A 26,429-nucleotide genomic window follows, 5' to 3' on the forward strand; every position below is an offset into this window, starting at 1 on the left:
CCACATAATGTGCATGTTCTTGCCACATAATTTAGCCAACTCTGCCAGCTAATGTTGTGCTCCTCTACCGCATAATTCCAGTGGCCGCCGTTAAGATCATAAGTGCACCAATTTTGAAATATGTTTTAAAACCTTGAAGTATCCTCAAGAGTAACACTGGAAGAGCGGGCCTTAAGGGAAATCATTTTCAAACAGTGTCCAATACTGAAGGTCAGACAGTTTCTGAAACATTCCAATTTTTAGTAGATAAGAAAAGCCAAACCAAGGAAAACAGAGTTTATAATGGATCACCTAACGTGGTTAAGTGCCGAAGTGCTCCCTTGATTACAGTGAAAGAGGAAATGTAGCCCTGGTATCTCTGGGCAGAGGTGCATGCTGACAGCTGCCGTGCTGACCCTCTCCCGGGTGTTTCATTCTCACTTCCTGCTTTTACCCGAGTGTCTCTATTTAATTGTACGGAACGCTTGCGATCCCTGGAACGTTTCCTTTCTTCTACAATCGTTCATGTCTGGTACCGGTCACGCTAATCTGGCATCCTCGGTAACTGGATCAATTCCTGGGCCAGTTTCCCATGATAAAGACACTGTTGCAGGACAATGCAACCCGCATAGCCTCAGAGTCTAACTTGGGTCTTGAAGTGGCAACCGACTGACTCTTTGTCGACAATTACACAAGCACATCAAAATCTGTTCTCTGTCTTATCCGAATGATGAATCCATAATTTACGATCGGATCGAAACGCTGATACCGCCCTATTTGCAATTGGACTGAACCTATAAATCACCGAGTTTGCTACATTAATGCAATATGCTTTATACTCTTTCCGAAAGAACAAAACAGCAACAGAAATTATTTATGTATCGTTGTCTTACTTGTATTATACACACTCAGATGATTGTCACTTTCACTCACTGTGTGATCACTTGGTTTCGTAATATATTAACAAAAACATGCTATAGCTGGGGCTGGTGTCCTTATGTGTTTTTGATCAAAACTTTGTTTCAAACAATATGCGACCGTAATTCCTTATTCCACTAGAAACCACTGTCGAGAGAGAGAGAGTGTGTGTGTGTGTGTGTGTGTGTGTATGTGTGTGGGGGTGGGGGGGGAGGTTTCACACACAGAAACACACCTACAAAGCAAAGGCGACTGAGCCTTAGACTGACCCACTTCATCTTCCCTCAAATCTCTGTCTCATTCTGACTACATTTAAAATCTCCTTATGTTATTAGCTAGTAAGCCCAGTGACAATCCAATAAGTTGTAGAGTCTGGTCTGCCAGCATGAAGCCAATGGTAAGGAATTATTTCCTGACACCCAAAACATATCAGAGAAAAAAAAAACTAATCTCAAGCAAGACACACCCATTTTCTACAAATAAGACATTAACAAAATCACATTATACAAAACTTACATTTTGGTTAGGGCTGCTTCAACGAGTTACAGCACTGTGGTGCGACTTCAACTGTTACAAGCATTTTTTCCAAATTCTAAAGCCAGTTCTAAAACGTGTACCCGCTTTGTGGCAGGCCGCCACCAGGACTAGAACGAATACCAGAATGTGTAAAAACATATAGCCTTCACTGACTGCCCAGCTTTTTCAGGCAGACCCGCACCACAATCCTACTTGCCTGCACTCATAGGCTACAGCAGGCAATGTCACCACCAGGCCTAGCATCAGCCAGTGGTCCATGACAGAGTGCCACAGGAAGATGGATGGTAGAAACAGATGCTTTCAGCCTACAGCCACAATCGGTGCATGCACAAACAAGACACCCAAAGCTCAGAATGTTCTGCAAGCCTTCATATCCCACGGTGCCAGAGGGCCAGTGGGGGCGGCAAAGGGTGTCTTCTAAACAGGACTTTGTTAGCTGGTGGGCCAAAACAATTGGAACACAAAGTAAGTATTACAAAATGCGAAGACTTAACATTTGTGGCACATACAGTTGTGCTCCTGGTCAATTTTCGGTGACACAAGCAGCAAGCAATAATTTCAGAAACAATTGCATACAATTGAAAACAATACCACATAAATTAAACCCTACCTAAAAAAGAGGGGGCAAGTAATTAGATTTTTCAGTGTAATGATGATTTACACTAGATTAGAACAGCTGAGCTTCGGTGGAAGAGGGACACCGTGGGTGACAATGATGGCTGATAAAACTCCACCTTTGTAATACAAGTTGGTCTAAAGCAAATGGAGTCCAGCAAGAAAGAAGGGTAAAGGTTTAACAAAATACACAGATCTCCGGAACACCACTGTCACTTTCTTACCAAGAGACTTGAAAGGTTTATTATTTAAAATAGAAAGTTGATTCATAGATATTCAAGAGATTAATAAGTTACAAAAAAAACTTAAAGGCAAAAATAAGCATTCTCCAAGTACACTTATGGTTGAGAGTCTCTTTTTCTTAAATAATTTGTCACGGTCTTTATGGCCTAGCTAGCAATTTATGATTCACAATATAAGAGCATACTAGGTCAAACTTAGACTAAGCAAAGTGTGAACCTATCATTACTACTCCCAAACGCCAATCAATTTCTCCCTATATTTGATTATGTTGCTGTTGAATACATTTCCAAATAACTAACAGTACACAACTTCCTGGATCCTCAACCTAGAAAACTCCCTAAAAAGCCATCATTCAATTAAAATAAGGACAACTCTTCACATCTGGAGTATCCGCGCACTTACAACGGAAAGGCCTGGAGCCTGCATCCTGAGCATGCATGCTGCCAATCAAGGAGGACAGGAAATCTGCACCACACGGAGCCTGTCTGTAGCCAGACCACAAAATTATAGTATCTTTGTAGCCAGAATATGACGAGAGGGAGGACGTAAGAACCGTCCTTGTAGCCAGATCCTGGAGGCGGAAAACTCGTCCTCACAAAAGAGAGAACTGGAAGAGTTGTTTGGAGCACCTATAGTTTCCATTGCAAATAATCAGAAATTAATTTGATAAGCAATGTTGGTTGTCCCAGTATCAATAATGTTATTGTTTATCTTGAGTTTCAGTACTAACCCAATGGATATGTACAGTCCCATGAATGCCCTGGAAAATTTGGCAACACCCACATGCTCAAGTATTCATGAGCACTGAGCAACTTTTACGTGGCTCCGTCCATCTCTTGGCTCCCACCAATGGTCGTAGCAGTAAAAGCATATCTGGGATGTAATGTAGAGATTTCACTGATAGAGAAAAAGTTAAAAAAGGTCTAAAGTGCAATTGCACACTATGCATAAACGCCTCTGCATGTGAGCAACTGGAATTTGCACAAGATTTCCAGACAAACTCCTTGCAAAATGCGATGGCCTACACTGTGAATTACTAAGAAGTCAGACGTACTCCAACCCAAGGGTGAACTTAAGGGACTTATTTGTCTTTCTTTCTTTCTTTTTTTTTTTTTAAGAATCAGTGAGTGCTCTAGAGTTCACCTTTAAAAATGATGCTGTGGACGACAGGAGTACTTGGTGTCACCCTGAGGAGTACTTTGTACATGAATGTTGAGATCTCCACCACCGTAGGACGTCCCTGTACCACTGGAAAAGTATAGGGGAAATGATTAGTGTTTTTAATTCTTTAAAAAAAATGCCAATGTAGAATACAAATGTGAATTACCTTAAACATCTAGTATTAACTTTAAGCCACTGTAAGTAAAAGACTGTTACATCACATTAACTCAAAGTAAATGTGTATATAAATAATTAATTTAAATATTAATGTATCAATAGTTTAAAAACCAATGATAAAAAAAACCTTCCTACCCTAACATTTTTACTTTGTTGCTCAGCATGTGTAATGTCTGGGGCAGCTCGATAGACAGTATCTGCTTAGCTCCCCATGGACAACCCTAGGCCTTCAGTTTCATCTCTCACGTCTGTGGAGTCAGCCCCACCAAGTCAGTATAGTCTGCTCAGTGCCACCTCTGCCAGTGACTGGGAATAAACGTGCTCATCTCAGGCCATGGATAACGTGTCCAAACCCGGCACTCGAAGTTGGACAACCCAACATCTATTTACAAAGGCATTTTCAGGTAAAGTACCACTCCTGAGGGACAACTTTACATACTCTTACATGTTTGTAAATTGACACCAAAACACTCACAATTGGAAGGCACTGGGAATATTCATATACAATTCGTACAAATAGAAAAGATGTGGGATCTCTTCCACTTTCACTAACAGGTAGTTGGACGTTTCTCGCCGGCTAGTAAAACAGCGTAATAGAATTACTTCCCGTACTCGTGAACAGGCCTCCCAATCTACCTACACCGACTCCAGATGGCTTTTGCAGCATTAGCCCACGCTGAGCCCACTAAGCTGGTCCCTCTCAGGTCTGGTATCGCCCTTGAAACGTCCTTCATCTTTTACAAAGTAATACACCCAGCATCAGACGCCGTACCTCCACCGATGCTCTGCATATTGACAGTGAGATGACCCACAGGAGCAGAGTCGTCATTGCAAAGCATCCTATGATCAAAAAAACAAATTCAACCATTTGCAAAAGTCGCCATTTGGGAATGACCCCCCACGTAGGTAAGGCGGCTGCATGCTGAGCCCCGAGATCTGGTTACAGATGACCTATTCTCTAGAACACCAGCCACAGTGGCAGACAGACGACCATAGCACAGACGTTAATCTTGTGGGTTCGCACATCACTGCATCCCTTTAAACTAAAGCCAAGTGGGTAGTCGGTGTGGAAAAATCCCGCCCACGGAATCGTGGTGAGAAACGCTGGTCGTTTGGTTAGAACAAGTTGCTGACAGTGAGTCAACTTCTGCACTGTTTAAGCAGGCCTTGCAGGAGGAAGGGAAGTGGGATTCTGTAAAGAAGCAGCCCATTGGGTAGCCAGACTAGTGTGAGGTCACCTGATGTACAAAACTAGAGCACAGTGACGTCAGCAGGTAACGTAGGCAACCAGACCAGTGTGAGGTAATCTGGTGATGTACACAACTAGAGCACTGTGACGTCAGCAGCCAGACTAGTGTGAGGTCAGCTGATGTACAAAACTAGAGCACTGTGACGTCAGCAGGTAACGTGGGCAACCAGACCAGTGTAAGGTAAGCTGGTGATGTACACAACTAGGGCACTGTGACGTCATCTGGTGATGTACACAACCAGAGCACTGTGAGTGTGACATCAGCTGGTGGTGTACACATCAAGGGCACTGTGATGTCATAGCTATGTAACCCGACGGTGTAAACAACCAGTGGACTGTGTTGTCAGCGAGCGATACCATCTGGTAATGAGAACAACCAGATCACTGTGGTGGCAGCTGGAGTGACGCACAATGATTGTGTTTTCGGCTGGAAAAGTAAACAAAAACACCACCATAATGTCAGCTAGCTATGAAAACACGCCTTCTCTTGACGACGCCTTGGTGGACGAACAATGGGAAGCAGAAATAGGAGTTTTTGGGGCGGCTCGAAAGAAGGCCTGCGGCTGGTGCTGGGAACTTCCGCCTCCGGCTTCCTCCGCGCAGCAAAGGCCGCTACCAGCAGCGCCGAGGGCTATCGGGGCCATCAAGGAAGTCGTTAGGAGTAACATTTTTGTCTCCGTTCCTCGGCTGTGGGTCTGTGAAGGCGGCTGGGGGCGGCACTGACAGGCAGGAGATGCTGCCGATAGGAGCTGCCACGCAGAAGCACCGGGCTCTGCCTCCCCGGGTGACTCTCCTGAATAAATGCATGCTTCCCGAGCCCTGCTGGGCACGCTCTTCCTGCGTGACCCTCACAGACCGGCTTCCTGTGTGCCCCCTACCGATACCAGCTTTCTGTGCAATGCCCATCAGTTCTCCATGCGACACGTACCAGCCAGAATGGTTCCATGTGACCCTATGGTGCCACCTACGTTCTCCGTGACCCCTTGCAAACATTACTTTTCTGAGAGCCTATTGGGCACACACTTTCTGCAAGATCTCAATCAGCCATGCAATTTCTCGATACCCGTTCCAGTGGCACGCTTTTAGCGTGACCTCTGTAATCTGTGATAATTTGGTATGAGTTGTGTGGTTATTTTTTATTGTTCAGTTAATTAAAACTAATACAAACAATTAAAATCAGCCATCTGTTCAAGCAGTCTTTAAAAATTATACAAAATACTATGTGTAAATAAAACAAGACAATCAGTACATTGAAACCCAGTTATTTATTGTATGCTTATTGATCCGGCCTCTGAGTAGTTAAATGGACGAGGAAGTAAGCAGTCAGTGCAATACAGAACTGTTGAATAATCAGTGCTAACAGAACAGCCTCCGAGTGTCAAGGTGGTGCCTTGGGCTCAAGATCAATGTCTTGCAATGTCAATCAACCAGAACTAGCCGAGCTGCATATTTTGTTACGAGTTATTGCCCTTGCGGGTGTGTGTAAAGTGCACAAATGCCAAACCTTTCAGGTGCTGTAGGACCAACCATTTAACCATGGAAAACATGGGGTGATGGAGTGGGGGGGGATGGGGGGAAGAGGAGTACTAAGTGAAATGCAGAGTTTTAACGTGCTTAAAAAAAATGGTAAGCAATGGCTGGCCAGGGAGATGGAGTGGTGGTATTCCAGATCTGATCAGCAGCAACAGAGAAGGTTCTGTCTCCAGAAAAGTTTTCCCATCATTAAAGATTTAAACTGGACACTTGCACACTGGAAGCCACTGCCATCTGCACGACTCCAACAGCCACATTCTCTGTGTGTGACTTTAAACTGCAACAAATTTTCTATTTAATCCCACACAGGCCATGCCCATGTCTGTTGTAATCCTAAACAGCCGTGCACTTTCCAAGGGACCACCATCACTCGCCTTCTATCAGTGCGGCACCCACGCCACATACTTTCCATGCGAGCCCTTGTCTGTCGCACAACTTCTGTCTCGCCCTGAAAAATCATAGGGCCTGATTCGTCAACGTAAATATGCAAATTTATATTTAATCACATGTATAACCACTATTACACTGAGGTAAAGCTCTATATTTTTTGGGATTCGCCATTTCCGAGTGGAGATTTACACCTAGGTGTTCCCTCGTGTGCACCCTCTCAAATCTGGGGGTGGAGCCTCCTACAACAAGATTTATGAGTACAAAGTTATTAGTAACTTTGTACATGAATGTTGAGATGTCCACCACCGTAGGACATCCCTGTACCATTGGTAAAGTATAGGGAAAATTTTTTTTAAATTCTTTTGAAAGATACCAACGTAGAATATAAATGTGAATTACCTAAAATATCTATTATTAACTTAAAGCTACTATAAGTAAAAGAAAATGTTACATCACATTAACTCAAATTAAATGTGTATTAAACAATGGATTTAAATATTAATGTATTGTTTTAAAACGAGGATAAAACAACCCTCTTACCCTAATATTTTTTTTTTTTATTATGTAGCAAATTTTGTTATGAGCTGAATCAATCTGAATTATCTTCTGTTTTTAATAAAAGCTTTAAAGTATTTTTGTTACATTCATTGTTAGATTAAAAAAATATATATATTTATAGATGATTACAGTGGTCTTACTCTATTGTGGCTGTGTGTTTGCATTAGCTTGTCCCTCACTAAACCCCTTCTTAATTTCCCTACATCCCTCCCATTTAGTATCAAGTATTCCTCATTTTCCATCCACGTCTGCTGTGTCCTTGCTACATTTACTACTAGTATGTGTACCTAAGTGTGCAGAGATTACACAGAAAAGATGGGAGGATGTCACCAGTAATAGGTGGGTTTATGAATTGCATTTTATAGTACATGAGTAGTACTCTTAATACAAAATGTAGTATATAAATCGGGCCCTTGGTCTTTATGTCCACAAGCTCAGAGCATACAACAATCAATGGGGTCACCCAGTGTTCCTTAAAACCTGGGCTAGTTACAGTACATAAAAAACACGTGGTGCTGTCAGCAGTGTTTAATTTGTAAATAAAAAGGTGCCGGTGCCCAAAGCCCTCCTCTTAAACATGCGGCTGATGCAATTAAATGTACTATATCGGAACACTGAGGCAGCGTAATCCTGATGCCATTTCGGGCCTCTTCAATCCATTTACAGCCACTCCCTGCCCCTTCAGCTCACACCTGCAGCTGTCTGCTTTCTCTCACAGTGACGCTTTTTCGTTTTTCTCTTCCTCTGTCCTTCCCAAACGTTTCTTTTGCTCGCTGCAAATGTTGAGGCAGAAGACTAAGCACTGGTCCTCAAAAACAAGTGCTGGTGCTCAGCACCAAAAACAACAAGCACAAATTAAGCACTGGCTGTCAGATATATTAATTCACACTTCAGTACTTGGAGGGAGGCTGTCAAAGCCATCCCCTCGTAGGTAAATTAATTCTGCTCAAATAATTCAGCAATTAAAGCAGACATTGTTGGAAGTTTGTCCTTTATGCCGCGTCTCCCGGAATTTATTTTTGCGGAACCCTATTTATGCTGGCTATATAAATCTCTGCATCTTACCGATGCTAACCAGAGATAAAGCGTTTGTGTTCTTCCTTTCAACGTGGTAAATGTGTTATACTCCTGTCTGGCACGTTTAATTTACTCTTAAGTGCCTAGTATATGGTACCAAGAGTACCCATAGCCTGTAAATGAAATGCTACCAGTGGACTGCAGCACTCATTGTGCCATCCACTGCAGTGGCACAGTGAAGCATGTCTCTGTGAATACCACTGTAGCCTGGCTGTGCAGTTTTTAAATCTGCAAATTCAACCTGCCTAAGTAACCCCTTCTGACAAGCCTAAACGTTATTTTTAATTATTGTCACCCTCAGTAGGCCTTACTGCCCACAAGCCAGGTTGCATGGTATTTAAAAGTAGGACATGAAAAAGTTAAAGGTTAAGCATGTTCTTGCAGCGAAAAAATAACTTTAAAAGGTCCTTTCACCGTAGCAGGGTTGAGTGTTCTATAAGAAAGCATAGCGATACAATTTGATGGTTAATAAATGTTATCACCACCTAGAAAAAGCTAAAAACGTAATTTTGGACTTGTTAAACTACTGACTGCAAGCCCAATCAACCAGTGAAGACGGACTGTAATGAACATTTTGGAAACAGGACTTTTAGAAAATTACAATTATCCTGCTTAATGTATCTGAAAGCTATTCCTGCATTGTTTTCTTCCACTTCTGACAGACAGTAATTAGCATTTCAATAGGCGTGATGAGGTGGGAACTTGCTCCAAGGACAGGGACAAAAGACCTTAAGTGTGGGAGGTGCTGTACCCTTGACAGAACGGCCTGTGGGCTGGGCCCAAGGACTTCATGACCTTAATTTAAAAAAAAAAAAAAAGAGTCCTCTCACAAGCAAATGCAAGTAACACCATGGTCTGCACCCTCCTTCTGTCCCCAGCCACATCAGCCTCCATCACAGTATGCCTCTTGTTGACATCAGTGTCAAGTCCTGCTGGAATGCCAAGATCTGCTTGACAGGTCTGCTGGGATTTTTCATGATACTTGAGGTGCAATTCAAAGGAGGGACACAAAATGTCAAAACAATGTGTGTGTATCCACTGTCTGGTTGCTGAACTCAGCTTTTGTTCTACCAGATTTCTGTCTGAGTTTGTTGTGGGTGAAGGAACGATCTAAAGCTGAATTTTAGAGTTAGATGTGGGAGGACACTAGGATCTCTCTCTCTCTTTCTCTCTCCCCCCTCACTCTCCCACACCCCAATAAAAGGACTAAAGACAGAATGTAAAGTCTATGGCAAGGGTGAACAGGATTAGTATATCCGACCGGTACTCCATCGCGGTTACTGTAAAATTGTGACTAGGTCCTCTTTTACTGCGACCATTGATTATCATGGCCATTGTGTGCTTCTTGGCACTAGTCCCACTGATTTTTTTTTTTTTATCATATCTTTGGTTTGCTTTACTCAATTTTTTTTATTTTGGTGGCACTTTGTTTATTAGCACTTACTCTATTTTTTTCATTCATTTTGGGATTTTTTTTTTTTGAATTTCGGCTTTACTGTTTTAGTACAACATAAATACTTTACACATTGCCTTTAAGTCTGTCTGGTCTATGCCATAACTACCAGTGGGTTGAGCTCCAGTTATTTAATTGACTTTGAGAATTCATCCTGACAAGAATTGTGATTATTATCATTTGAGGTGGGTACTCTCCTCCCTCAAATAACCAAATTCATTACATTGGACTGGGATTCAGAACTTCTGTTTTGCAGTACCACTCAGTGATTTAACTTAAAACAATAACTCCCTTTTGTAATCGGGCATTAACATCTACTTTTTATTTTTAAATTAACTTCTGGTTTTTAATTGGCCATGTCTTTATTTATCTTGAATTTCATTCATACCCTCCTATTTTGCATGTATTTGCATCTGTCATTCTTAAAAGAACAGAAGTTGCTACAATCCACATACAGAAGCAAGAAGCTGATGAAGGGAAGAATGAGGAGGAAGAAGGGGATGTCCCTGCAGTGGCCTCAGCACCCCAGAGGAAAGGGTGCCCTCCAGACCTAAGTCACCTGCGTTCTCCAAAGTAGGGAGCAATGCATCCTCCGACGGCCTCACCCTAGCAGATACAGAGGACAGACAAGCACAGGGGTCTCTGAATGGCAATCTCTGTTCTAGAGGAAAAGACGCTTGCTGCTGAAGAGAAGAATGCAGCAGCAGAGATAGCACTGGAGAAGAAAAGATTTGCCTTGTTCTTAGAGAGGGCTCCTCAGCCAGAGCAAGAAAGAGGCCAGAGAGAACTGGGCCCAGAAGCCAAGAGGGCTTCTGAATCCAGAGAAGTGCCTAGGAGAAATAAAAGGGTCCACATCCCCTAAAGACCAGGTGCCTAACTTTGTGGTGGAGGATGAGCTAGACAAGTGTCTTAAGGCCTAAGAGGTGGCCTTGTGTATTCATGGTGCCCCGGCAGGAGGACTGATGAACTAGTCTGCTGAACTACATGTTTACTACAGTGATACCTTATTGGCCCTTGAGAAGGCTGACCGGGTGAGACATATAAAGCAGAGTTTAACCCCAGGAAGGTACCACCTTAAGTTCAGGAATAGCAGGAGCTACCTTCGAGGAGATTGGAGAAAGGATGGAAAAACAACTACTAGACCCATTAATGGGTCCGACAGACCCAAATGTGTTTATATGTACAGAAGCTAAGAGGCCATGTATTTTGTGTAGGCCACGCAGGGCCTCCACGTGCTCCCACGTCCCGTGACCCCACTCAGCCACACGCACTCCGCGTGGCTCCTGCACAGTCTCACACACTGCGTGCCCCCCCCGCAAAGTTCCTTATTTTATGCTTGCCAGAAAAACTCCAACCGCCCACCTTCCGTGCAGCCCTGAGCACATATCTGCTTCCCGTGTCACCCGGAAACAGTGGCCCTAACCATCAGGAAACATACGGTTCCTCCCTCCAGCCTGACTCATGCCATCATTGAGATAAAACAATGCACTGTAGGAGCGACTTTGCAAACTCCCAACAGTCGGGCTTTCCTGTTGGCTACTGGCTTGGCACGATTAACGGACCGGGCCCAAAAAGTTTCCACAGGGCGGGCATCGACCTTGGCAGGTCTTGCCTCATGTCGGAACTTTCGGTCAGCTGCGTCCTTGAACCCCCATCACTGTGCCCATCACGGTGCACACGGACACAGTGGCTCCTTCAGGGTTCACATCAACAGCCGTGATCAGGCATTCCCGCCTTCTAACCCCGTACCCGGGGGGTGGGGAGTGCTGTACATTATGGGTGGACTCTGGAAGCTGAACCAGGAGATCCGAGTCCTAATCCCGGGCTCAGCAGCATGGCCAAAGCGTGGAATTGTGGACCCGGTCATCCTCTGTCCCTTTTTCCATGTCTTCTGAAAACATTATAGGCGCTTAGAAACAGGCGGACCTCAGCAACAGAGCGCTAAACAGAAAATGCCGAATTAATGCAATGAAGGCAATGCGTCCCTGCCAGAAACCCTGGCAGACGTCTTCAAGAATGTTATTAGAAAGCAAAACCAGATAAAAAAAATAATAATTAAAAAAACACGGGAAGTCAAACAGCGAGTACGCGGTCATCTGCTGCCAGGTGAGGTCGGAGTCGGCCTTGTGCCAGGCAGCAGTCACGGCAGTGTGGCTTGGACTGGGGCCAAAGCACAGCGCCAGGCGATGTATACAGGCAAGCCAATTAATTACAAAGCAAAACACGCTGCGAACTCCAGCGTGAACGGGGTGGTTATAGCGCTGTACTGTAGTTTCCTTCTATAGCGCTTCACACCCCCAAGAAGATGCCGAAGCGCATTTGCGCACGGTCAGTAGGTTAATCCCAAAAGGGATGAACAGTGTGTCTTTTATGTTGAATTTACAGCGCCTAATGTGGACCAAGGAAGCGCTTCGACTACACAGATAATAAACATGTCCGGTTTTAAAACGATTGGTAAACAGCAGTCGGAGTATATATCTACATCATTAAATGTGCGTCTTCTATGAGGAGAATCAGGTTACAGCACGTTATAAACTGGATTTTTTTTACTAAAGCTTACGTACCACTTGTTAGCACCCAATTCAAAATACTCATTCTATCTGCCTTGGATGATGAAAGGCTGAGTTGGTCACAGGGCGATTTGAACCGCGACATGTTAGTTTTAAACAGATCTCTTTAGCAGGCTTACAGCCCATAGAGCTGCTGTGCTGAGTCACACCGGCATCTATTGACTTCTTAGCCCTTTAAAAAACACACACACTCACAACAACACCTAATGGATCGATCTCTGTCAATCAATCCGTGATTTTAATCACTCGTAGGGTCTAAAGGCTTTGTGGACGTGCTGCTCAATCGGAGCGCGAGGTCTTGAGGTCCTTCTTGAACTGCTTCAGTGATGCGGTCTGCCTGAGCTTGAGAGGTTGTGTGTTCAGTGTCCAGGCTGAGCGCTCCAGCTGTGTTTTTCCGGATCTTGGGGACAGCTGCACGGGCGAGCTGGGAAGAACTGTAGGACTGGATGCAGATCTGTCCCATCAGGATTCAAATGTTGTAACCTGCAAGATTTTTCCCCCTTACTGGCCACTCACTGGGCCTTCTGCCACCGCTGCTCTCCCTCCCCACTATGCGTTGGACCTTATGTACTATTGAGCAGGATTAGGCGTGAAGCAGGGTCGGAGCAGACAATACCCTACACACAACCCATCAGACTATGATCCACTATTCTCGAGGGGGGTGTCTTTGGTTGGCTCCGTGATGGATCGAGGGTTCATCCACAGTGGAAACAGAGCGGGAGATCCTCCTCAGCACAGGCATGCAACCTCTGGAGCCATCCCAAAGTAGGTGAGGAACACCAACAACCATCATGAACTCACAAGAGAAGCAGAGATCTGCCTTTTCCCCAATGCCGGACCCAGCTGACCACAAGCTCCACCACTGAGTGGTTAGCGTAGGCTGCTTGAGTCCCATCCTCACACTCCTGTGCTTACGACCACAAGCGTAAGTGGCAGGTTCATGCTGGCGGGCCAAGGACAGAGCACACTCTCCAGACTTCAAGCACAACATCACAACTCAACACTAAAAGATGTGGCCACCGACAATCCCCCTTCTAACATCCATGCACTAGAGATGTAGTAATTTGTGATCCGACTGCCAGGAAGCGCTTGGGGACCTCGACATGAGGCAGGAAAGCAGCATGGAAATGCTACAATACAATGCACAACATGAGGAATCATTAATACACAACAATGAACACGTCCAAGTTACAATATAAGAAATGAGGGGGGAATGCAAGACATTGTCAAGGAGCGAGACTATTGTGTCTTCCAGCAGCTAGAGTCTGGCAGGTGGGAAGAAACAGAGCTGCAAGTTCCGCAATGTAATTCTGGTTTATAAATGTGGTATTTGTATACTGCGAACCTAAACTAAAAGATAGCAGAGGGCTGTACAGAGACAAAACCCAAGATATGCATGAGGTATGAACCCCCTGCATGAGCAGATACAGCGGGGTGGAGTTCTTGATGGGCCTCTTCTGTCTGCAACTCAGCAGCCAAAGGCTCATAAATAACGCAATGGGTGGGCAAGGGTGTGAGTGAAAGGATGGGTGGGTGTGTAAGTGAAAGGGTGGATGAATAAGTGAAAGGATGGGTGAGTGAAAGAAGGGATGGATTGAAAGTGGGTGGATGGATAGATAAAAGGATGGATGGATTGAAGATGGGGGTATTTTAATTTTCTGGCTCCTCCCTTGGGTATGACAGTCAATGGTCAAACGTTGCAAGAATGGGCAGCTGCCCCATTGCATACCGTGTCCCGGTAGGGAACTCGGGGCCATTAAATCACCCCACACACCTCCCTCCCATGCTTTACCAAACAAGGCATCTTTCAGTTTCTCGAATTTGACGATCCCCTGGTTCTGCTCTTGTGCCAGCTTCAGTCAGACAGGTGTGCAGACGTCAGTACATCCCAGGTGTGCAGACATCAGTACATCCCAGGTGTGCAGACGTCAGTACATCCCAGGTGTGCAGACATCATCCCAGGTGTGTAGACGTCAGTACATCCCAGGTGTGCAGACATCAGTATATCCCAGGTGTGCAGACATCATCCCAGGTGTGCAGACGTCAGTACATCCCAGGTGTGCAGACATCATCCCAGGTGTGCAGACATCAGTACATCCCAGGTGTGCAGACATCATCCCAGGTGTGCAGACGTCAGTACATCCCAGGTGTGCAGACATCATCCCAGGTGTGCAGACATCAGTACATCCCAGGTGTGCAGACATCAGTACATCCCAGGTGTGCAGACATCAGTACATCCCAGGTGTGCAGACATCATCCCAGGTGTGTAGACGTCAGTACATCCCAGGTGTGCAGACATCATCCCAGGTGTGCAGACGTCAGTACATCCCAGGTGTGCAGACATCATCCCAGGTGTGCAGATGTCAGTACATCCCAGGTGTGCAGACATCAGTACATCCCAGGTGTGCAGACATCATCCCAGGTGTGCAGACGTCAGTACATCCCAGGTGTGCAGACATCATCCCAGGTGGGCAGACATCAGTACATCCCAGGTGTGCAGACATCATCCCAGGTGTGCAGACGTCAGTACATCCCAGATGTGCAGACGTCAGGTCTGCAGACGTCAGTACATCCCAGGTGTGCAGACATCATCCCAGGTGTGCAGACGTCAGTACATCCCACCTACAAAAATCGGTCACGGAGTTGGCCCCTTTATGGTTCATTGCACTCCATGATGGAAGTGTTTTAATTTTATTGAGTTTTTATAGCACGAAACAGCAATCAAGGCGAGTCCGTGCTTTACAGAGATCAGTTGTACAATAGTAAGATACAGTGAAAAGCAGATAGACATTTACACAAATGTAAATTATTAAGCGTGTATAAATGAAAAACATATTTTACCTTCCGACATAATGAGGAGACATACTACCCTATAGTTCGACACAGGCTAAAAGGTCAGACATTAAGAGGAATTAGGGAAAAACAAGAGGGACTCCAGTTTTTTTTTTTAAAAAACGTATGTGAGGTAGATCCCCTCAATGCAAATGGTCCACGTTCTGAAAAAAAGGTACGTGCGCGCCAACTCCCAGCATCTCCGGAAGTGTAACTCGGCAGTGACGGAGACCAGGAGGTGTTGGGCTTCTGGGAACGAACGGGTTTGCAGGATTAGATGGTCCATGCAGGCTCTTTAGCTGAAGGAGGGAAGGCTGTAAAAGGTTTCTTTCGGTATTTCTAGAGAGGGTGAGGAGAGCTAGGCAAGCATCTGGGCATGGAACAGGCGCTCAACCATCCAGATCCTGCGAGCCCAATGCTGGAGGGGGAAGCTTCACCCGCAAGGGGCCTCCCTTATAGCTTGTGTCGATTACAGCACAGATTGTGACAAGTTCACCAGGCGCCACCCGTGGAAGAAGGCGATGGGCAGGGATGATGGAAAGGAACCACTCCTCGATGATTGGATGACAATCTCACATGGGCAAGAAGGCGACAACCCAGGTGAACTCCCCCGGCACGATGGGGAGCAGGGTTTGGTTGGTGGAGGAGGCTCAGACAAAGGTAATCTATACAAATTCTACAGCATTACGCGCTGCCAGGGCGAGCTGATGGCTATCAGAGAACGTGATCCACGAATATCTGCTGGGGAGCGTCATCAAATGGCTGAAGCAACACAAGTGATTTTCCAGCTTCGGGCTGGCTCGCTGCAAAAAGCAGATATTTCAATACTTCAGAGTCATCTAGGGAGCAAGGCTTTACGGGAAAGCGCAGCACAGCAATGCAGCGGATCCACTGAGAACTTCATTTCCCATCGTGGGAGCCCTAATGCAACAGACATACAGCACTTTCTATTTTTTAAACCAAGTACCACAACTTTCATCTGTAAGGTATTCCAATCAACTTTTCTTAACACGGTCTCTGCACAAAGCTGATTACAGAAGTAGGGCTACTTTCACAAGGCCTGTCCTCTAGATACAACTTTTTTTTACACGTACAGTTCGATTTTATGTTTTTATTTACATATTCATTGGTAGATGTAGGCAGCGTTGAAAACCCAGTAATTTCTTTAATTATAAATTTGTTTTGTAAAACTCAGAAAATATAACTGTATAACAGCAAAACCAAGACACAGAAGGATCAATGTAAAAACAGTTCAGAGGTTGGCAATATGCCATCAGAGGCCACCATTCTTTAACTGAGGGTAAAGAGAGAAAAACTCAAAGTTAAGTTTTTTGGGGTTTTTTCATAAAATTTCCCACATTTGTTGTTTGGCTCAACCCAAAGTTGAAGACTGCGGATCTTTCAACGTTGGGAATACATGAAGTCCCAAAGTTTGTGTCCCATCACTTTCAACGAGTGACCTCCATGGTTCTGCTGACCTAGGGTGCCTTAGGGAATCAGATGTACAATTGCAGATCAACGTTTCTTAGATCAAGGGATGTGTTATTAAGTCAACCTCTGCAACCACGCCGGGCCTTTGTTCCAGCGGGCCTCCTGGACGATGCAGAATGTACTGAATATTATCCTAGATTCTATGGCGAGCCAATGAGGAGCCTTCAAGGCTTGCTTGATGTGGTCAGACATTCGTATATTGAGTCTATATTGGCATCTAGTCACACTTTGAGCAAGTAGTGATCTGTAATCCACCAATCCCTCTGCCGTGCCTGGAGAAATAGGTTTTGGCGCAATCCAGGACCAGGGCTCGGTAGACCAGAATTCCAATTGGGTCAAACAAGCACGTGACTTAGGTGGTTCCTGTTGTGGTAGCCCACAACTGGAGAGCTAGACATGCAACACCGATACAGCACCAAGGCGACAGCGGTCTGTCTAGAACTCTTACGCAGGACACAGCTTCCTACCCTCCTGGGACAGTTTTTTCTACACATGTTGAATGTGATCTCTGAGCCAAAGAGCTCTCTCTTCTTGAGAGAAGAGCTTAAAGTGTCTGCAAAGAACTAGAAAACGCTATAACCTCTTCAACGACTAGTCGGATTCTTTGTGACTGGTTCGGCAGAAGGATGCTCCAATGCCCGGCAGGAGTTTGTAATGAAAATGATGCCCTGTCCTTTTATTTGGAAGCCTCTATAAACAAAATACAGTTTGAAGAAAGCCAATTGTAAAACAATGAAGGCCATGGTAGCTTTTACAGTATATACTGAACTGTTCTCTGAATGCAACAGTTTACATGATTTGCACTAAACCAAAATAAATAAAAATGTAAATCAAGGTTTAAGAAACTTTACACATACAAAGGCATGTTTCCACTGTAACCAAAAGCAGCTGAAAATTAACCAGTCATTGTTGGAACTTGAAGAGATAGATTTTTTTCTTAAAATATTTACACTTGCAAAATCAGCGTGTGACATTCCAAAAAAAAATTTAGGTACGTATCACATCAAATGAAAGACACTAAAGGGAAAACACCGTCACTTCGCACAAAGCACAAGCACGCAGCTCATATTAACAGCATACAATGTCAGTGTGCACAACATAACACGACAGCCCTAACGGAGGATCAGCCGCTCTTCAAACCTTCCGGTAAACAACTATAGCCCTGGGACCAGGAAGGACTTATATTTCCGCCTGCAAAAGGCACCTCAAGCAAAGGCCCCCACCCCCGGCATCCTGCCTGGGATATATTTCCAACCAGCACTGTGTGTAAAATTAGTAACTCGCGCCGTTCCTTCATTTCCACAGAAGAGGGGGCGTCCTCTCCTTTTGAATTACGTATACGTTTACGGGATGTTTTTCTGGCTTTGCAGGCCTTGCTTCTGTCGACATTTTTGTTCAATAAAACGTGGATGCGGTTGCAGTACAGGCCCTGAAGTAGCCACCTCCCCCTCGTGTCGAGGCTCCTTCCGCCATTCAAGCAGCAATCACCTACCACTCAAAACTATAATTTTAACGTCTACGGTTTTCCGCCTTCCTGTGTAAACAGCACCAGACCTAAAATCATAGCTTAGTGCATTGCGCCAACCCCTCCTCTCAGTTAATCCCCTGCAAACCCCTCCCCCTCAACAGCATATATTTGTAAACCTTTAAATCACACATTACTTCACTTCCTTTTACATTCTACGCTGCGTCACTCGATCTATCCAAGGATGTGAAACTTCCGCGGGCACGTGGCCAACACGTCAGTGTTCGACTAGAATGTGAAACTTATGGGGCCAGGTTCTAGTAAACCGAACCTACCGTATTCCCCTTGCCTTCCTCCTCAACGAAATATTTCAAGCCGAGGGAAACCGAATGGGCCTCTAGAGTCCTCCCTGATGGCGCCATTTTCACATAGTTGACGAATTTCCTCAGCAGGCCGGTGGCTAGCTTCCTCGGGGCTCTACTAACACCACCAAGGGAAACCTTAATGCCACCAGTGGACTGCTCCTGAGGCTACATCTTCAACTTCCAACCATGACACAGGCATGTTCTTCAAATGACCAAGGTCATTTTTTTAAATCGTCATGGGATTCCTGCAATGGGAGTCCTTGCGGTGTGGACATACAAGCCCGGGTTTTATTTTCAGATCACTACGGGCATCAACACTACATTCCTATGAGTGTCATCAACCTCGGATCCAACATCATTGTTAGATCCCTACAGTCGTCTTCATCAGGTCCCAATTTAAAACCACCACAGGATTCGTCTTTCAATGAACAAAAGTACCTTCATTGGACTGCATCACCTCGTCAAATCACCACAAATGTCCTCTGTGGACAAGTGATATCCCAAAAGACACTGGTGCAAAGTACAACACCCTACCTCCCCAAGTAAGTGCTGGAACATAAAAAACATAACTATCCATGAAAACATGCCTCTTCAGGGGTGTGGAATTTATTAAAATATCTACTTGTCCAGGGGACAGGTTGCTTCTCAAATCTACTTGTCCTGTAAAAAGATCTACTTGTCCCTTTGGTGCCATGTAGTGTGGCGACAAATTATGGCAGCAATCTCATTATGTAAGAGCTCTGATAATAGCCTCTCTGATTATGCCAGGGCTACTACCTTAGTAGGGCTTGAATACTTGCAGTTTCAATCCCTACTGCAGCAATTTCCTTATTTTGCCACCTTTCTGCAGATCTGCATACTGAGGCTGGAGGAATCAGTAAGCAACAGTTCCAGGGCTGGAATGCCTTTGAGTCTGCAAACCTACTAACCTGCATGTTTTAAAGATTTTCACCAGCTTCTCTCGAATATTTTCCCATAATAAGAAAGGTTGGACATTTACTCCTGACAATGGCAGAATTAGAACTTCTTCCAGGGTTGGGAAGAAAGTGGCTGGAGGGAAAATGAACTTCCAAATGCTCAATAGATTTTCACATGAGCAAATCTACACATCGTATTTACCCATGCTAAAATACAGTTCACAAATATTTTATAGGGGTACGACATATACCATGGGTGCACTTTTGTGACTTTCTTTAAGAATTTGGGGCCACATGTCGGTAGGTTTAGATTTGCGACCCGCAAATTGCGAGTCAGAGCGACTCCAATTTGCGAGTCGCAAATCCGAATGTAGGATGGTGTCCCTGACACCATCTGTGATTCGCAAGGGCTTCGCAAATGCCCACCTCATGAATAATCATGAGGTGGGTCGCAATTTACGACCCCCTTGCGAATGCCGGCCCCCACAGGGATGGTGGCCTGCTGGAGACAGCAGACCACCATGTCTGTGACTGCTTTTCAATAAAGCAGTTTTTTGTTTTTTATTGTAATGCAGTCCGTTTTCCTTAAAGGAAAACGAGATGCATTACAAAAACGAAAAATGAAACGTTTTCGTTCATTTTTTCAGAGCAGGCAGTGGTCCGCAGGACCACTGCCTGCTCTGAAAAAATGTTTACAGTGACATTCCCTTTAGCGACATTCCCTTTAGCGAAAGTGTTAGCACCCATTTGAAATGGGTGCAAACTGTGATTGGTTTGCGCCCGCGGTCACAAAACAATCCTAAATTGCACTGCGAGTCACAATTAGGAACACCCCTTCCTATTTGCGAGTCGCAAACCCGTTTTGCGATTCGGTAACCAGGTGACCGAATCACAAAACTGGGTTTGTGCATCGCAATGTGCTTTTTGCACGCCGCAAACAGCGAAAGTCGCTGTTTGCGACATGCAAAAAGCTACCTACATGTGGGTCTTGGTCCCTAATTAGGTCTGGTGTTAACAAAGACATTTTGTTTTTATTAAACTTCTATTTCTCTCTCTTTCGGCTGGCTTTACTGTGAGCGATCGCATTCTGCTCTTCCACAAGGAGCATATTGGCACACAAAGTAGTTTTGTTCAGTGTCAGGAACTACAGTGGCAATCAGTGATGTAACGAAACTGGAGGGCGCCCCTTTGCAAAGAACATGGAGGAGCCCCCTCTCCAGACTCACTCAGGCCAGGTGCTGTGCTGAAGGGGCCCCCTGGAAGGCGGCTGCGGGCCTTTGTTATGCCACTGGTGGCAACATGTGCTTTTAGAGTTCAAAAACTTTTTTTTTTTTTTTTTGCCAGTGTTTGTTACAGTGTTGAGGGCCTGATATCTCCCACAACAATAAAGTGTTACAAAAGCCATGTCAAAACAAGACACGCATTGATGAAACTAAAAGACTTATAAAAATATGTCAGATCAGTTGGCTTTGTCAGTGTTTGTTTATTTTCATGCTTCCCATAATTGTGTTGAAAATGGTTACACTGATTTTCCATTAGAAATATTTTTGGGAAATACTAGCATGCACCAACACATTTTACTAAATGACACTTCATTTGCATCTAATCAGAGAGCATTCTGGGAGCATTATACTTAGCCTCATAGCCTAAACTTTTCAAACATGTGTATACACGTTTTTTTTTTTTGTACTGGAACCAATGTCAGTAGTGAAGTGTGACCTTAAAACATTTATTTATAGCACTCACCCTAATAATGAAGGCTTTCAAATAATGAACCATAAATACAAGTTCAAACAGAATTATCTTTTGGAAACATTACCTCAACTGCAGAGAGTTAAACTCTCTGTAAACAGGCAGCCAAAGGGTTTGTGCTGCAGAGGGTTGGGCCTACTTGTCCCAAGGACAAAGTAAACATAATAACTTGTTGCCCTTGACCCCAAACAAGATGTCCCCCCTCGCTTCTAAAGACATCCAGGGCATTATCATGATACCCTTAGCACATGACTGCATCATCCCTGACCGTGATGACATTATGTCACATCTTGGATTGGACCGGCATCCATCCCACATCATGATAGCATTCTCATATCAGAACGCAAACGCACATCTGCACATCTTGATCACAGCACACTTTTAATGGGACGTCATCTCACTGTGTGCTGGGCGTCACCTTTACATTTGGATGGTGGTCATCACCTCACAACAGGAGACGATTGTATAGCTCACACCAATGTGATGGTCATTCTAAGAAAAGCACCTTTTCTGCGTGGTCACCCCAGATTTTACACCATTTGCTGGACCCTATATTTCTGTTAGCTTTAGAAATCTGTGTACTTTAATTCCGCTAACCAGTAGTAAAGTGCCTGTGTTCTCCCTTTAACTATGGTTACATTGGCTTGCAGCTGATTGGTACATTTAACTTGCCCATAAGTCTATAGTATATAGTTTAAACAGTAAATTCAGGGCCTGAAAGTTCAACGCCATTTAGTCTGCAGCACCTATTGTGTTGTGTTATGTGCTGCCATTCTCTACAGTGGCCGTGCAAACATGGCAGCAGGCCTACCCTGTGTAGCCTGACTGATACAGTGTGACCTGTTAAAAATAACCCTTTTTGACAGAGTAAAAACATCTTTTAGCAATTTATCTGCTGACATCAGTTATATCAATCCTCCTTCCAATGAGTCAAAACGTGAAGCGCGAGTACGCGTGTGTATCGATGAAGTATCACAGATACAGATAAGTTGCTTAACGGAATTATTCTGGGATTCGCTTATAAGGAATACTTATGATATAGGACGCATCTACATATATGTTTAGCCCTGATGAAGTCATTGGGAAACTCCAGGACGAAACACGTGTTGGCTATCAATTTGGATGCGGCTGCTAAAATTTAAATAATAAGCTATATCATCCTTTGAAGAATATGATTGAACATTGATTTGAGAAAATCTGGACTGGCTATCAATTTGGATGCGGCTGCTAAAGTTTAAATAATAAGCTATATCATCTTTTGAAGAATATGATTGAACTTTGATTAGAGAAATCTGTACTTGGACTTTGGATCATAGCAATCTTGGAACAACAGATCAATTAATTCCACTATTTGGATTTGGACAGTGATACTGTAATTGGGGATTATGTTGGAAATAATCCTATTAATTTTCAGAAATATATGACAAAACATTACCTATGTATACTGACTTATAAGTACTATTATTTTTCATGTTATAATGAGTGCCTCTTGTACTTTATATTGGCTAATTAGAATAAGCCCTTGCCAGCTCCCAGCCTATGCTCAGCCTCGAATAGGTGGGAAACAGTTGTGAAAGGCCTCCCAGGAGCAAACAATAGGCCGAACCACACCATGGGAGCTGTAGACATCCTGTGATACCACACTGGTAAATCCTGCTTGACATATTTGTTGAAGTGCATGTAACACTTGAGGCACTCTTAAAAGGGAGAGAACAGGATGCCAAAACAATTCATGTGGATCCCCTGCCTGGTTGCTGAAAGGCCCCGCTTTTGTTCAACCAGTCTTCTGTCTTTGGGTTTATTGTGGGTACGGTATCTGCTTCAAACTAGATTTTAGTGTTAGATGTGGGAGGACACTATTAGCACCACAGTACACTCCCCATGCATACCTCCAATCCTCAGAGCCCAAATTCAGTGTGACCGAACTTTTGCCATTTTGAAAATGCCCCAACACATGCCATTTTGGGCCTATTAGCAGCAAGGCAAGCAGTAACTGCTGCAAAAGTGGGTATGGTTCCATCTCGGAACTTTTACTCATTTGGTTAGGGAGAGGTCAGGAGTCCCCCCTCCGCCTTCACCTTCCCCCAACCAGCTAGTGCCAGGCATAAATGTGACATTGGCAGACACTTTCTAAACCCGGAGAAGAACAGGAGTGGATGGATTAGCTGTGTGTGACATGATAGCAGGCCTGAAGTAATGGACCTGCCCTCTCTTGCACCCAGGACAAAGAAGTGGACCCCAAGGATCAACTGGCTGATCTTTGTGGCTACACGGAGACAACAAACTGCAAGAGGCCTCTTCCTGGAAGTACCCAGCTGACCAGTGACAACTGGACTGGACCCTGCCTTTGGCCTCTGCCTGACACCCTCTGAGTCTCTAAGTGCCCCTCCTGAGGTCTTCAGGGGCTTTAGAAGTGTATTTCTGTGGTTGATTGGGGCTTAAAAGACTAGGGACCTTATTTAGATCTAGGCAGACAATCGTTCCGGATATCCCGTCACCCATAGTACAAGTACATGATATCCTATGGCACTTGAAATACAGCAGACGGGATATCAGTTACGTTTGTGACGAAGTATCTTGTCCACCAAGATCTAAATAAGGCCTGAAGTCAGAAGGTAAGATCTTTGTCAAGGATGAACCTGGTTAGTGTATCTAACTCACGCTCCATTGCAGTCAGCCTGAAATTGCACCTAAGTCCTGGTCCACTGCGACCATAGACCATCACTTGGACATGGTGCTTTTTGACACTTTTGCTACTTTAAAATACTTTATACATTGGCCTGAGTTAAATCTGGCTGCTCTGCGCCGTAGCCACCACAGGATTAAGCCCACGTTAATTTAGTAACTTTAAGGGTTGTGATTATTCCTTGAAGCGGGCAGTCACCCACCAAACGATTATCAAATTTCCTACAGGCATCATAATACATCAGGACAGCCATGCAACACGGCAGCCATATCATGGCAAAATCCTCCAACCATGACAGGTCATCTTTTCACAACATATTTTTGATATCGTAACTGAGCACCCTCATATCATGACATAGCACCATCTCACACCACGATATGGCATTCTCCTCAGACCCTGGCAGATAGTCACCTCACATTCCATCGCAGAAGACAGACCATCAGGTACATCACAGAGTGATGGCTATCCTTTCACATCATAGCAGCTCTCTTACCTCATCTGGGGCACCATTCTCACATGTATGCTGTTATCTCTGTGGTAGGCTTATTTCACACCCCAGCTATGGGAACCCAGTCAGGCCATGTCTCCTCCTGTGCTACACGTCTTTACCTTCCGGATTAAATCCTGCAGATATCTTCCTGGAAGATTCACGGGCTCAGCCTGAGCAGAATACACAGACCCGCGTTCTGTAACCACGTTACCGCCACACAACAGAGTGTACTAGACACCCAAGCAACACATTCTGTGCCGCGCCCCTCCTTCGCAGTTAACCATAGAGACACGAGTGGGAAGGCAAAGCATAACCAAGGTTCTGCAAGAATAGCCATTAGCAAGGAACTTCCACTCGAGCAGAAACCGCATGCAGCAACCAGTGTGACGGCTCTAATGCTGTTCCATAACTTAGGGTGAACTGCAGCACTTAGAAGTCACACAACAAACTAACTCCGGGCTGCAAGGAGTAGCGCGTACTTGTCCGCAAACTTTGACAGGAGCAGCAAGCGCTATGTACATTTAAAATACAACGCATCCCTCTGCTGGTGGGAACGTCCGCTTTTGTCGCGACATGGCATCATGCAGTACTATGGCCATCCAGCGCACCCCTCATATCGCGACAAGCATCCCGTCACATCATCAGCCTGTAATCAGAAAGGGGGGGCAATCCACCACAGCAACGCACCCTCCCCCCCCGGCCCTGGGGCGAGTCCCGGGGTCTCTCCTCGCCACTGGACGCACTTTTACAATTTCACCCAAAACTTAAAGACTTGGAGACTGAGTCGGGATTTTTTGTGGTCCACCGGAGGCCCTCCCACGCCGGGGTCTCGCTTCCTGGGGGCGGCTATGGCTTGTCCATGGAAGAGGGGGGTAGCAGAGTAGTAAGTTCAGCTATACTTCGGCCGGCGAAGGAAGTCGGGGTGGGGGCGGGGTGCTATGCCGTATGGAAAACACAAATGGGCACGGTTAACTCGAAGGAGGGTGGGCTGGGGCAGGGAGAGGGGTGATATACGTCTGTAGCGACCCCCTTATGCCCCCTGCACATTACCGGGGTATGCATTCCTCACTCTCTCGGCCGCGTCACTAAAGCCCCCCCGTGAAGGTATCTGGGCTAAACTCCCACCCACCCAAGTTACACCCCCTCGGGGTACCAGCAGCCCCCTCACCTGGCTGGGGGGGCTCCGTCTCCATGGTGAGCGCTGGGGGCTCCCCCCGGCATGGCCCGGCGACCCCGCGCTCTCCCCCCAGGCGGGCTGGGTCCGGGCCTGGGTCCTGGGAAGAGTCTGTCGGTCTGCGCCGGGCTCCCTCCTCCTCTCTCTCACCAGCGGTCTGGTGACGCCTCATCCCTCCTCCCACTGCATCCCTCCCTCCTCTCGCGCACATCCATCCTCCCCCCGAGGGCGCTCGAGACCAGGGGTGGGGGCTGCGGGGATCAACCTGGGAGGAGGGGGCGTGACATGAAAGGAGGGGAGAGCCAAAACTAACGCCAGAGAGAGGGGCTACGCGCAGCCCCCTCCCCGGGAGGAGTGACAGACACCTGAGGGGGGGGGGGACCAGTGGGTCCCACCTCAGAAGGAGTAACCACAGGAGAAAGAAGTGGCTTCAAAAGGGGGAGGGGCACCCAGAGAGAAGGCAGCAGAATAAGTGAACAGAAGGGGGGGGTGAACTCGACCAAGTTTGTAAGGGGGAAGTAACATCAATGGAGAGGGAAGAGAAACTAAGAACGAATCGAGGGGATCCTTACCAGAAGAGGTGGAGAGAGGTGTTACATAACAGGGAAAGGGTGACCTACGAAACTGCTAGTGAGAGGGGGATACATGTGACATACCAAGGGGGGCGGTAAAGTTCAAGGGACAAGAATCAAAAGGAGGAGACGGGTGATGAGATCGGAAAGGATGGAGGCTAGAGCAAAGAAACCGAAGGTGAGGGAGGATGAGTGAATACCAAAAGGAGGTCTGAGAGACTAAGA

At 45.5% G+C, this 26,429-nt stretch overlaps 1 protein-coding gene across 3 annotated transcripts in view; it reads right to left on the bottom strand.

The window, feature by feature from the left end:
* The window catches only part of DENND2A (DENN domain containing 2A), a 253,271-nt gene extending 227,493 nt beyond the window's left edge, over window positions 1–25,778 (bottom strand). Inside the window, exons 1-2 of one of the 3 annotated variants that reach the window (XM_069227901.1) lie at window positions 25,627–25,740; window positions 3,436–3,540 (exon numbers count right to left, since the gene is read on the bottom strand). The gene's annotated coding sequence lies outside the window, so the exon portion shown is untranslated. Of the gene's footprint in view, window positions 1–3,435; window positions 3,541–24,577; window positions 24,599–25,626 lie in introns of those variants that run through there. The other 2 variants (XM_069227903.1, XM_069227902.1) reach the window with 2 other exon arrangements.
* Window positions 25,779–26,429: the final 651 nt, after the last annotated feature.

The sequence above is a fragment of the Pleurodeles waltl genome, chromosome 4_1 (genome assembly GCF_031143425.1).
Source record: "Pleurodeles waltl isolate 20211129_DDA chromosome 4_1, aPleWal1.hap1.20221129, whole genome shotgun sequence".
In the NCBI taxonomy this organism is placed as follows: domain Eukaryota; kingdom Metazoa; phylum Chordata; class Amphibia; order Caudata; family Salamandridae; genus Pleurodeles; species Pleurodeles waltl.